This window comes from Amborella trichopoda, chromosome 13 (assembly GCF_054954075.1).
Source record: "Amborella trichopoda isolate Santa Cruz 75 chromosome 13, AtrichopodaSantaCruz75HAP2 v2.0, whole genome shotgun sequence".
NCBI classification, from domain to species: Eukaryota; Viridiplantae; Streptophyta; class Magnoliopsida; order Amborellales; family Amborellaceae; genus Amborella; species Amborella trichopoda.
Genome location: NC_142348.1, coordinates 20673071 through 20682494, shown reverse-complemented (window position 1 = coordinate 20682494; position 9424 = coordinate 20673071). Strand labels below are relative to the sequence as shown.

Genomic DNA, 9424 nt, shown 5'->3' with positions numbered 1-9424 from the left:
TCCTTGATGGGGAGACCATGCTAAGATTCTTCCCTAAGGGATGACTGAAGTGCTTTCTAGCGACTGGGGGCCTTGCTTAAAGGCTTCCATCCCAATGCTACTTGAATCTGTTTTCTGGGGGAGAATGCTGACCGGGTGCCATGTGGAAGGGCTTACCATTCAGTCTCGACAACACTTCCTAATGAGCTTGCTGGTGGGTGCCTTTGGGGCTTGCTCCCAATCCAACTAGGGCCTTTAATATGGGTAGAGCTGGTCTAATTTTCACCCAGTACCTTCCAATTAGTCCAGTCTCCTAGTGAGTGCCTTTTTTAAGGGCTTGCTCCCACATAGGAAGACGTCTTTTATTGCGATGACTGAGGGCCCTTCAAGGACTTGATCCCAGTGTGGCTAGACCTTCTTCATGGGAAGGGCTGGTCTGATTTTCACTCAGTACCTTCTAAGAACCTTTTCATGGGAAGGGCTGGTCTGATTTTCACCCAGTACCTTCCAATTAGTCCACTCTAATGAGTACCTTTTTTTAAGGGCTTGCTCCCACATAGGAAGACATCTTTTATTGCGACGACTGAGGGCCCTTCATGGACTTGATCCCCAGTGTGGCTATAACTTTTTCATGGGAATGGTTGGTTTGAATTTCACCTAGTATTTTCTAAGAACCCTTTATTGGGAAGGGCTGGTATGATTTTCATCAATACCTTATAAGAACCTTTTCATGGGAAGGGCTAGTCTGATTTCCACCAAGTACCTTCTAAGAACCTTTTCATGGGAAGGGCAGGTTTGATTTTCATCCAGTACCTTCTAATCATGGGAAGGGTTGGTCTGATTTTTACCCAGTACCTTCTAAGAACCTTTCATGGGAAGGGCTTTTTTGATTTTCACCCAGTACCTTCTAAGAACCTTTTTATAGGAAGGGTTGGTCTGAGTTTCACCCAGTACCTTCCAATTTTTGTTGTAATTGGTTGACGTCGCCTTTGGTCGCAAGCTGCATCAACCTGTTTATTAGTCTGAATGCCCTTTTCGGTTTTCACCTGAACTTGATAGAAGTGGCACTGCAGGATGATTTTCATCAACTTCTTTTATTGAGGCTCTTTCACTTGTGACTTCAAGGTCACGTCCACCTTTTATTTTCATTTTCACACATGGCACCCTTTTCGAGTTTTCACCATGCCCGGTTTCTTATTTTCAGAACACTTTTACTCATGGCTTCATGGCTATGCCTGTTTGTCATTTTTACTCATGATGACCTTTTGGATTTTCCCCATTCCCAATTTTTTTTTTTTGATTATTTTACTCATAGCTTCGTCACTATGTTCACTTGAAGCTCTTATTTTTACTTATGCTGATCCTCATCGGATGCTCATTATGCTTGACTTCTTCTTCTTTTTAGGAGACATACCTCTTCCTTGGCAGTGCAAGAGATGAAGGGTTCATAAGGCTCACTGAGGTAACAAATACCATAGGTGAGGCTTTTATTTGGAGGTAAACGCACTGGGGTTTTTTTTTTAGTTTTTACAAGGTGATGTATGGTTCACACTTGTTGGGTATGAAGGTTTTAGATGGTCCAATAGCTAGTTGATGCACGAAAATCTCCTTGGGGGTAAAAAAAAAAGTGTTTATGGGGAAAAGAAAATGGTTATCTCTCCCTCTGGGATTCAAGAAGATCACTTAGGTGATGAAAGTATGACATGTTTCATCGTGGTATTCTTACACCATTGGAGGGGGGGTAGTATTCTACTGGGGTTATGGTTTATTGGCAGTAATGACCCGCTAGGGATGTCGGTCTACTTTAGATATTGGTTTGTTGTGGTGCTTGGACAGCTAAAAGTATTGACTTCACTAGAGATGTTGGTCCCTCAAGAATGACGATCCACCGGGGATATTGGTATATTGGGGTTAATTAACCATTCGGGGTGATGGTTTATTGGCAATAGTCAACTAGGAATGACAGACTGTCAGGGATTGATGGATTGTTGGGATTAATGACTCCCTAGGGATGTTGACCCATCAGGAACAACGAGTATCTAGTCCCTTGCTGATAGTGGTTCACTGAGGATAGTGTATCATCAAGGGCTCTTATGGCGCATTGAGCATGACAATACTCACGGGGTCTCATGGAAGTTCAAATGAGCAAGGTATGTTTGGTATAGTTCCATGGGGATAATGGAGTTTTAAGGTGAAACCCAAGTGAACAAGGATTGTTAATATGGTTTATAACGGGGTTAGGGTTGGTGAACGGGATAATTTAGGATTCCCATGTTTCTTGTGAGCTATCAAGTTTTTCTAATGGATAGTGGGTGTCAACCCCAATGAGAGGCTTGCGTGTATTTTGAAGTTTCAATGCAAAGGTGTATCTCCATGTATTCCCAATGGGGATTAGGTGTATCAGGGATGTAACTCTATTTGGGATGGAGATCATTAAAGACCAAAACTTCTGTAGGGTCCATTGAAAACATTTTAAACTGAATCCAAGGTCATACTGGATAAATTCAAGGATTAATGTGAAAGGATTTTGAAAAGGGGGCCACTGAGCTCAGATCTTTGGGCTTCACCTAGCCTTAGGTTACTACTGAGGGGTTGGTGTGTAGGTAGAACAAGGAGCATACCTTTTTTTTTCACCTTGTGTCAAATGTGCACAAGTGTGTGTTGAGCTCAAGGTTAAACCATCGGTTCGTGTAAGTTGATTGAAAGATGAGAAAAAAGGGTGAACTGAGAGAAGAGTAAATGTGTCTACGCCCAGGGACAGGCTTGGAGCTTTTGATGAAAGAGAGAGAAATGAAGTGTAATTTGATAGGGTCCGCACTTAGGCGCGGGTGTGGAACTTGTTGGCAAGTGAGAAAAGGAGAGATGGAGTGAGAGAAAACGCCGCTAGGGAGATAGAACGTCACTTGACGGGCCCGCGGTTAAGCGCAGCCAGAGGAACTATGCCAGAGAGATGAAACGTCATTTGATGGGCCCGCGGTTACGGGCAGAGGAAACGATGCCAGAGAGATGAAACGTCGTTTGATGGGCCCATGGTTAGGCGCGAGCAGAGGAAACGACGGCAGAGAGATGAAATGGGCCCGCGGTTGGGTGCGGGCAGAGGCCTATAGAAGAGGAGAGAGAGAGAAAGGGATTTTTACCCCAAACTTTTAACCATAGGTAGCGCCAAGCTTTTACAATCTTCGCTTCTCTACTGTAGATCTTTTGAAGCCATGACCTCGGCTAATACGAGCACTCGTACCCCCAAAGGTATTTTCTAACCCTTCTTTTTCTTACTGCTTGTGCTTGGTAAAAATAAATTTCACTGCCCTTCCCTGTCATTTTTACGGCATCAACCATGTGTTCGATGCTATGCTTGACAGCTCCTTTTGGTGTATCTTGGATGCCTTGGTTTTCTCTTAAGTACAATTTCACTGTAACTTATCGTTTTGGGTTAGGGCCATCTTGGTCATGCTTGACTCAGTCGCGCCTTACTTGTACTGTGCATCCTTCTGCGTACTGCTCTCATTACTTAGAGCATTATTCTGCACTCTACTTTACACCTTGTTTAAGCATTGTGACTCCATTTGGGGGCATTTTTTACCATCATGACCATCCTGGCCATGCTCAACATGATGCTTGAGCATTTTCTTCTTGTCAAGGCATATCAGTGTATTTGGTGAACACTACTTTTCACAGTACTGAGCATGAACATCTTCTTGTGTACTGCATCAGTGATTGATTGTCACAATTTTTAATCTATCATGAATCACGATATGGGCAGGCATTTGAGTACTTTTGTTGTCTTACAGTCATGACTGAGTTTCATGAATGAATTCTGTGCACTATCCTCATTACCTGGTTGCAAATAGTCATCATGAGCACCCCTTTGTATTTCTCATCAAAGTTTATGAGTTCAGGTGTTATTGGGCATGAACACCACACTGTGTTTGGTCCTCTCGCACTTTGTCCGTGATGCATATTTCATTTCCTGCCATATGAGCAGTGATCGATAGTTACAACAAAATATGTTTGTCATAAACATTTGGCCACAACTTTGTGAATTCTGTGAGCTCGGACATATTTTGGTGTTTCTCGTCATCACAAAAAAAAAAAAACACTGTAAAACATGTTTTGAGTTTTTGTAACTGTTGCTTGATTTGTTATTATTCATTTTTTGGGTTGCATGCTTATATTCTTGTGCTTCTTGTGTAGCCAATCCTCCTGGCAGGATGAACACTCGAAGCTTAAATAGGGCTTTAACTCTTTGGAATGAGGCGAATCAGATGATCAACCAAACTTCAGAAAAGGCTACCATCATCCCTGATAACGCTATCAAGAAGGTCCCTTTAGCAACTAAGGAAGGAATAAAATGGAGTTCTACCCTTGTTATGGGAGAGGAACCAAACAAACACCCAGTTTTTATGGTTGCCTCTTACTCGGGGCAGGTTATCAAACCTCTTGGCTAGTGCACCTGTGGAGGCTTTGTCATAGCGCAAGTCAGGATGCCCTTCCCTGATCATGTCAAAAGGCTCAACCATCATAGTTCTAAAATCTGTACTATGGACACATGACATGATCTTCTCAGGGCCACTTATCAACTCTTTGGCATGGCTTCTCTTTTTTGAGCTGGCTATGTTTCCCTCTTGTGAAGAAAGCACCCCATAGATCCCTTGCATGGGCTTATTGAAGGAAAAAATGGAAGTGACAGATCGAAGGGCTAGGGAGATCTTGGAGATAGAAGACCTGGCTTCTATTGAGAATAATCCTTTTATTATGCCTTTACTTAGATTATTATTTGGACCCCCATCTATAATGGACTTTGCCGAGGTGATTCTGAAAGAGCTCAGAACTGATTTGCTATTGCAACATTTTGTTCATTCAGATTTTGAGCCCTTGCCCTTGGACAAGCCTTCGACCTTTAAGCAAATTGAATATCTCGAAAACAAGAGTGACATGGCGATTCTTTGATGCAATATCCAGAAAATACTTATCATGGCACGTAAAGCAAAGGAAGACCCATCCTCGCATCTGTTAGATCATGGGGAATATCCTCCTTTGGTCCGGAATATTGCCTATCTCAGCGTGGCAGTTCTGAAGGATATGATAAAGAAGGTGCAACAAGACTTCTATGGGCTCAATCATTGGAAGAAATACTCCTTGACATACCCACCTTTAATGTCTCTGTATTTTTGTTGCAAATATTCCTATCCCTAGTTTCAGACAGTGAGAATGTAACTTGTATATTCTTTTTTAATATGAAATGAATGTTTTCTCCTTTTCATCTTTGCCTTGTATGCTTCCTTTTTATTCTGTAGTTTTCTCTTCTCTTCTTTCTCTCGACTAACCCTTGCTGATTCTGAAAGAGGTAAGAGATGAGCCAGGAGGTTTGCTTGGCTTGATCTCCGGCATATTTGACTTGAATGCCCTGTTGGGTTTTCATCCAAGTCCTTGGGGTGTGTGCCATTTCTAGTTTTCACAAGAACCTCATATCTTCTTTTTTTAAGCTGGCTATGTTTCCCTCTGTTGTGAAGAACTTGATGAAGAACCTCATAGATCCCTTGCATGGGCTTATGGAAGGAAAAAATGGAAGTGACAGATTGAAGGGCTAGGGAGATCTTGGAGACAGAAGACCTAGCTTCTATTGAGAATAATCCTTTTATTAGGCCTTTACTTAGATTATTATTTGGACCCCCATCTATAATGGACTTTGCCGAGGTGATTCTGCAAGATCTCAGAACTGATTTGCTATTGCAACATTTTGTTCATTCAGATTTTGAGCCCTCTCCCTTGGACAAGCCTTCGACCTTTAAACAAATTGAATATCTCGAAAACGAGAGTGACATGGCAATTCTTTGATGCAATATCCAGAAAATACAAGGTTTGCTTATCATGGCACGTAAAGCAAAGGAAGCCCCATCTTTGCATCTTATCATGGCACGTAAAGCAAAGGAAGACCCATCCTTGCATCTGTTAGATCATGGGGAATATCCTCCTTTGGTCCGGAATATTGCCCATCTCAGGGTGACAGTTCTGACGGATATGATAAAGAAGGTGCAACAAGACTTCTACAGGCTCAATCATTGGAAGAATTGACTCCTTGACATTCCCACCTTTAATGTCTCTGTATTTTTGTTGCAAATATTCTTATCCCAAGTTTCAGACAGTGAGAATGTAACTTGTATATTCTTTTTTAATATGAAATGATTGTTTTCTCCTTTCATCTTTGCCTCGTATGCTTCCTTTTTATTTTGTAGTTTGCTCCTCTTCTTTCTCTTGACTCCTTGCTGACTCTGAAAGAGGTAAGAGATGAGCCAGGAGGTTTGCTTGGCTTGATCTCCTGCATATTTGACTTGAATGCCCTGTCGGGTTTTCATCCAAGTCCTTCGGGTGTGTGCCATTTCTAGTTTTCACAAGAACCTCATATCGTTTTTTTTGTGGCTCTTTTACCCATGTTTTTTTGCACCATGTCAGCCATTGTCATATTTTTAGTCACGATGCCCTTGCGGTTTTCATCATGCCCATTTTCTTTTTATTTTTTACATAATTTATTGGCAATAGTTGATGTTACTATTACACCCGTCATTTCTTTCTCTTTTTTTTTTCTTTGACTTTCACCCATGATGCCCTTGCGGGTTTTCGTCGTGTTCGTCTTTTCGAGGAAGCAGTTTTAAGGTCAAGCCACCGTGACTGTGGGGAGGCGTGTTTAAAGTTATGTCATTGTGATTGTTGATTTGGTGTATTTTAAAGTCATCCACCAAGACCTAATGGAGGCAGTTTTAGGGTCATGCTTTCAAGACCATATAATCGGTGTGTTTTAAGGTCATCTACCAAGATCGAGAGAAGGCAGTTTTAGGGTCGTGCTTTCGAGAATGTAGAGTTGGTGTGCTTTAAGGTCATCCACCAAGACCAAGTGAAGGTTGTTTTAGGGTCATGCCTTCGAGACCGTCGAGTCGGTGTGTTTTAAGGTCATCCACCAAGACCTAGTGAAGGCAGTTTTAGGGTTGTGCCTTTCGAGACCGTAGAGTTGGTGTGTGTTAAGGTCATCCACAAAGACCAAGTGAAGGCAGTTTTAGGGTTGTGCCTTTGAGACTGTTGAGTCGGTGTGTTTTAAGGCCATCCACCAAGCCTGTGCATAGGCAGTTTTAGGGTCATGCCTTCGAGACCATAGAGTTGGTGTGTTTTAAGGTCATCCACCAAGACCGAGTGAATACAGTTTTAGTGTTGTGCCTTCGAGATTGTATGTGATGCAATTTAACGTCATGCCACTAGGATGTGTGCTATAGTTTAGGGTCGTATAGCTTGGACCATTGCCATGCAGTTTAAGGTCGTGTGGCTTGGACCGTGTCTATGAGTAATACTCCTTCAAGTATCTCCCATTGATTGGGGGCATAGCTTCTTCACCTTCAGCATTAAACAGTATATAGGCTACATTAGGAAAAGCCTTTTTCACCATGAATGGGCCCTCCCATTTTGGCTCGAACTTCCACTTGGTTTGACCATGCGTGATGATTGGTCTTCTTACTGCCGGGACCAACTCTCCCTTCCCGTTCTTTAGTTGTCATTCAATAATGAAGGGTTATTTTGGGAGAAGGTAATTGAATCTCTAAAGGCAATCCGACCTCACCCCCATATACCAAAGAGTAAGGTGTCAACTAAGTTGGACCTCGAGCTGTTATACGATAGGCCTATAGGATTTCAGAAAAGCCTTTCATGCTAATCCATTTTTGTGTTAGAGACAGACTTTCTCAAAGCATCACAAAGGGTCTTACTGAAAGCTTTGGTCAGGCCATTATCTCTTGGATGGTACATGGTCGCGTATTTCCATTGAACCCGAATTGGCTGACCAGACAGTCAATGTGATGACTTCGAAACTGTGGACCATTGTATGAAGTGATTCGGTCAGGTACACCGAATCTATATATGATATGTTGGCATACAAAGTTGGCCATTATAAGTCTCGTGACCTTTTAGAGAGGGATGACTTCTACCCATTTGGAGAAGTAGTTTGCGGCAGCAAGTACGAAGACATGCCCCAAAGAAACCAACGGTTCAATAGGACCTATAATGTCCATGCCCCACTGAGAAAAAGGTCAGGAAGCCATTGTTGGGTGAAGGGGTTCAAGAGCTTGATGAATGAAGCTTGAATGGATCTGACACACCGGACAAATCCTTGCGAACATGAGGGAATCAATGCTCATAGTAGGCTAGTATTAACTTATTCTGACAGTTATGCCGTACAGTTTATGGCCAAATTTATGCATTCCACAAACTCTAGCATGAACATCTTTGAGCACATGGTTTACATCTTTCTGATCAATGCACATAAGCAGCATACTGTTGTAAGAGATTCGGAACAAGGTGCCATCACGACACATGTATCGAGTGGCTGATCTCCTTATCTTTCTATGTTCAGTAGGGGCCGTCAGGAAGTCGATTATGCTGCAGGTAGTCCTCTATAGGGGCACGCCAGTTTGTTATTGGCTCTACTTCTACACATAAAGGTTCTTGAAATTCCGAAACTCCTCTTCTTCCTCTTTCTCTTCCTCGTCAATTACGGGAGATTCTTGAGATTTGTTCAAGGCTTACATGGCCTTTCTTGCTGCAATTAGTGCCCTGAATGGGTAAGGGGGACATTCTTTAAATTGCATTTCATCTTCATTATCATGTTTTTTGATAAACTCAACACATCTCGACTTAGCTACCCATACTGGTGTGGGCTCCTTCATTGGGATTTGAATTGTTGCCCCTAATTTGGCAAGCACGTCAGCTTGTGAATTAAGCCTTCGCGATACGTGCTCAAGAGCAACTTCTTTAAATTCTGACATCAAGGATTTAGCGGTTTTGAAGTAAGGCATGAGGTTATCTTTCCTTACGTCATACACCCCTTTGAGTTGCCTGATGACGAGCTTTAAATCTCCATAAATGGTCAAGTATTTCAAGTTCATATGAGAAGAAATCTCTAAACCTATGATAAGCGCTTGATATTCTGCTTGATTTTTCGACTCTATCTCTAGGAGAGAGAATGATAATGGGAGAAGGCCATCCTAAGGGGTGAAGAATACCACTTTAGCACGACCACATCTTTCAGACTAAAATTCCCCATCAAAATGCATCTTCCAATCATATGAAACTTCAACATGAAATACTTCTTCTTCCGGTAAGTCATCCAATAAAGGAGAATCAGCTAGGAGAGGATGTGCAGCCAAGGAATCTACGAGGGCTTGACCTTTGATAGCTTTTTGAGGCACATATGTAATGTCAAACTCCATGAGTAATGACCATTTCGCAAGTCGCCTCGACAAATAAGGGCACGGCAGGAGAAATTTAATGGGGTTAGCATAAGAGATGAGGTGAACCGGATGTGCAAGCAAATAGTGTCTGAGCTTCTGTATTGCAAATATCAAGGTCAAACACATCTTCTCTATAGGATTATAGTTTTCCTTAGCCCCTTGCATCCTTCGACTTA

General features: G+C 42.2%; 1 long non-coding RNA gene across 3 annotated transcripts; it reads left to right on the top strand.

Moving 5' to 3' along the window:
• The first annotated feature begins 1693 nt into the window (after positions 1–1693).
• LOC110007223 (uncharacterized) lies at positions 1694–5241 on the top strand. 3 transcript variants are annotated; one of them, XR_002280885.2, is made up of 2 exons: positions 1694–3225; positions 4171–5241. It is a non-coding gene; the product is annotated as an uncharacterized LOC110007223 (long non-coding RNA). The 3 variants fall into 3 exon arrangements; XR_002280886.2 differs by lacking the exon at positions 1694–3225 and adding an exon at positions 3412–3634; XR_016048288.1 differs by lacking the exon at positions 1694–3225 and adding an exon at positions 3412–3653.
• The last annotated feature ends 4183 nt before the right edge of the window (positions 5242–9424 follow it).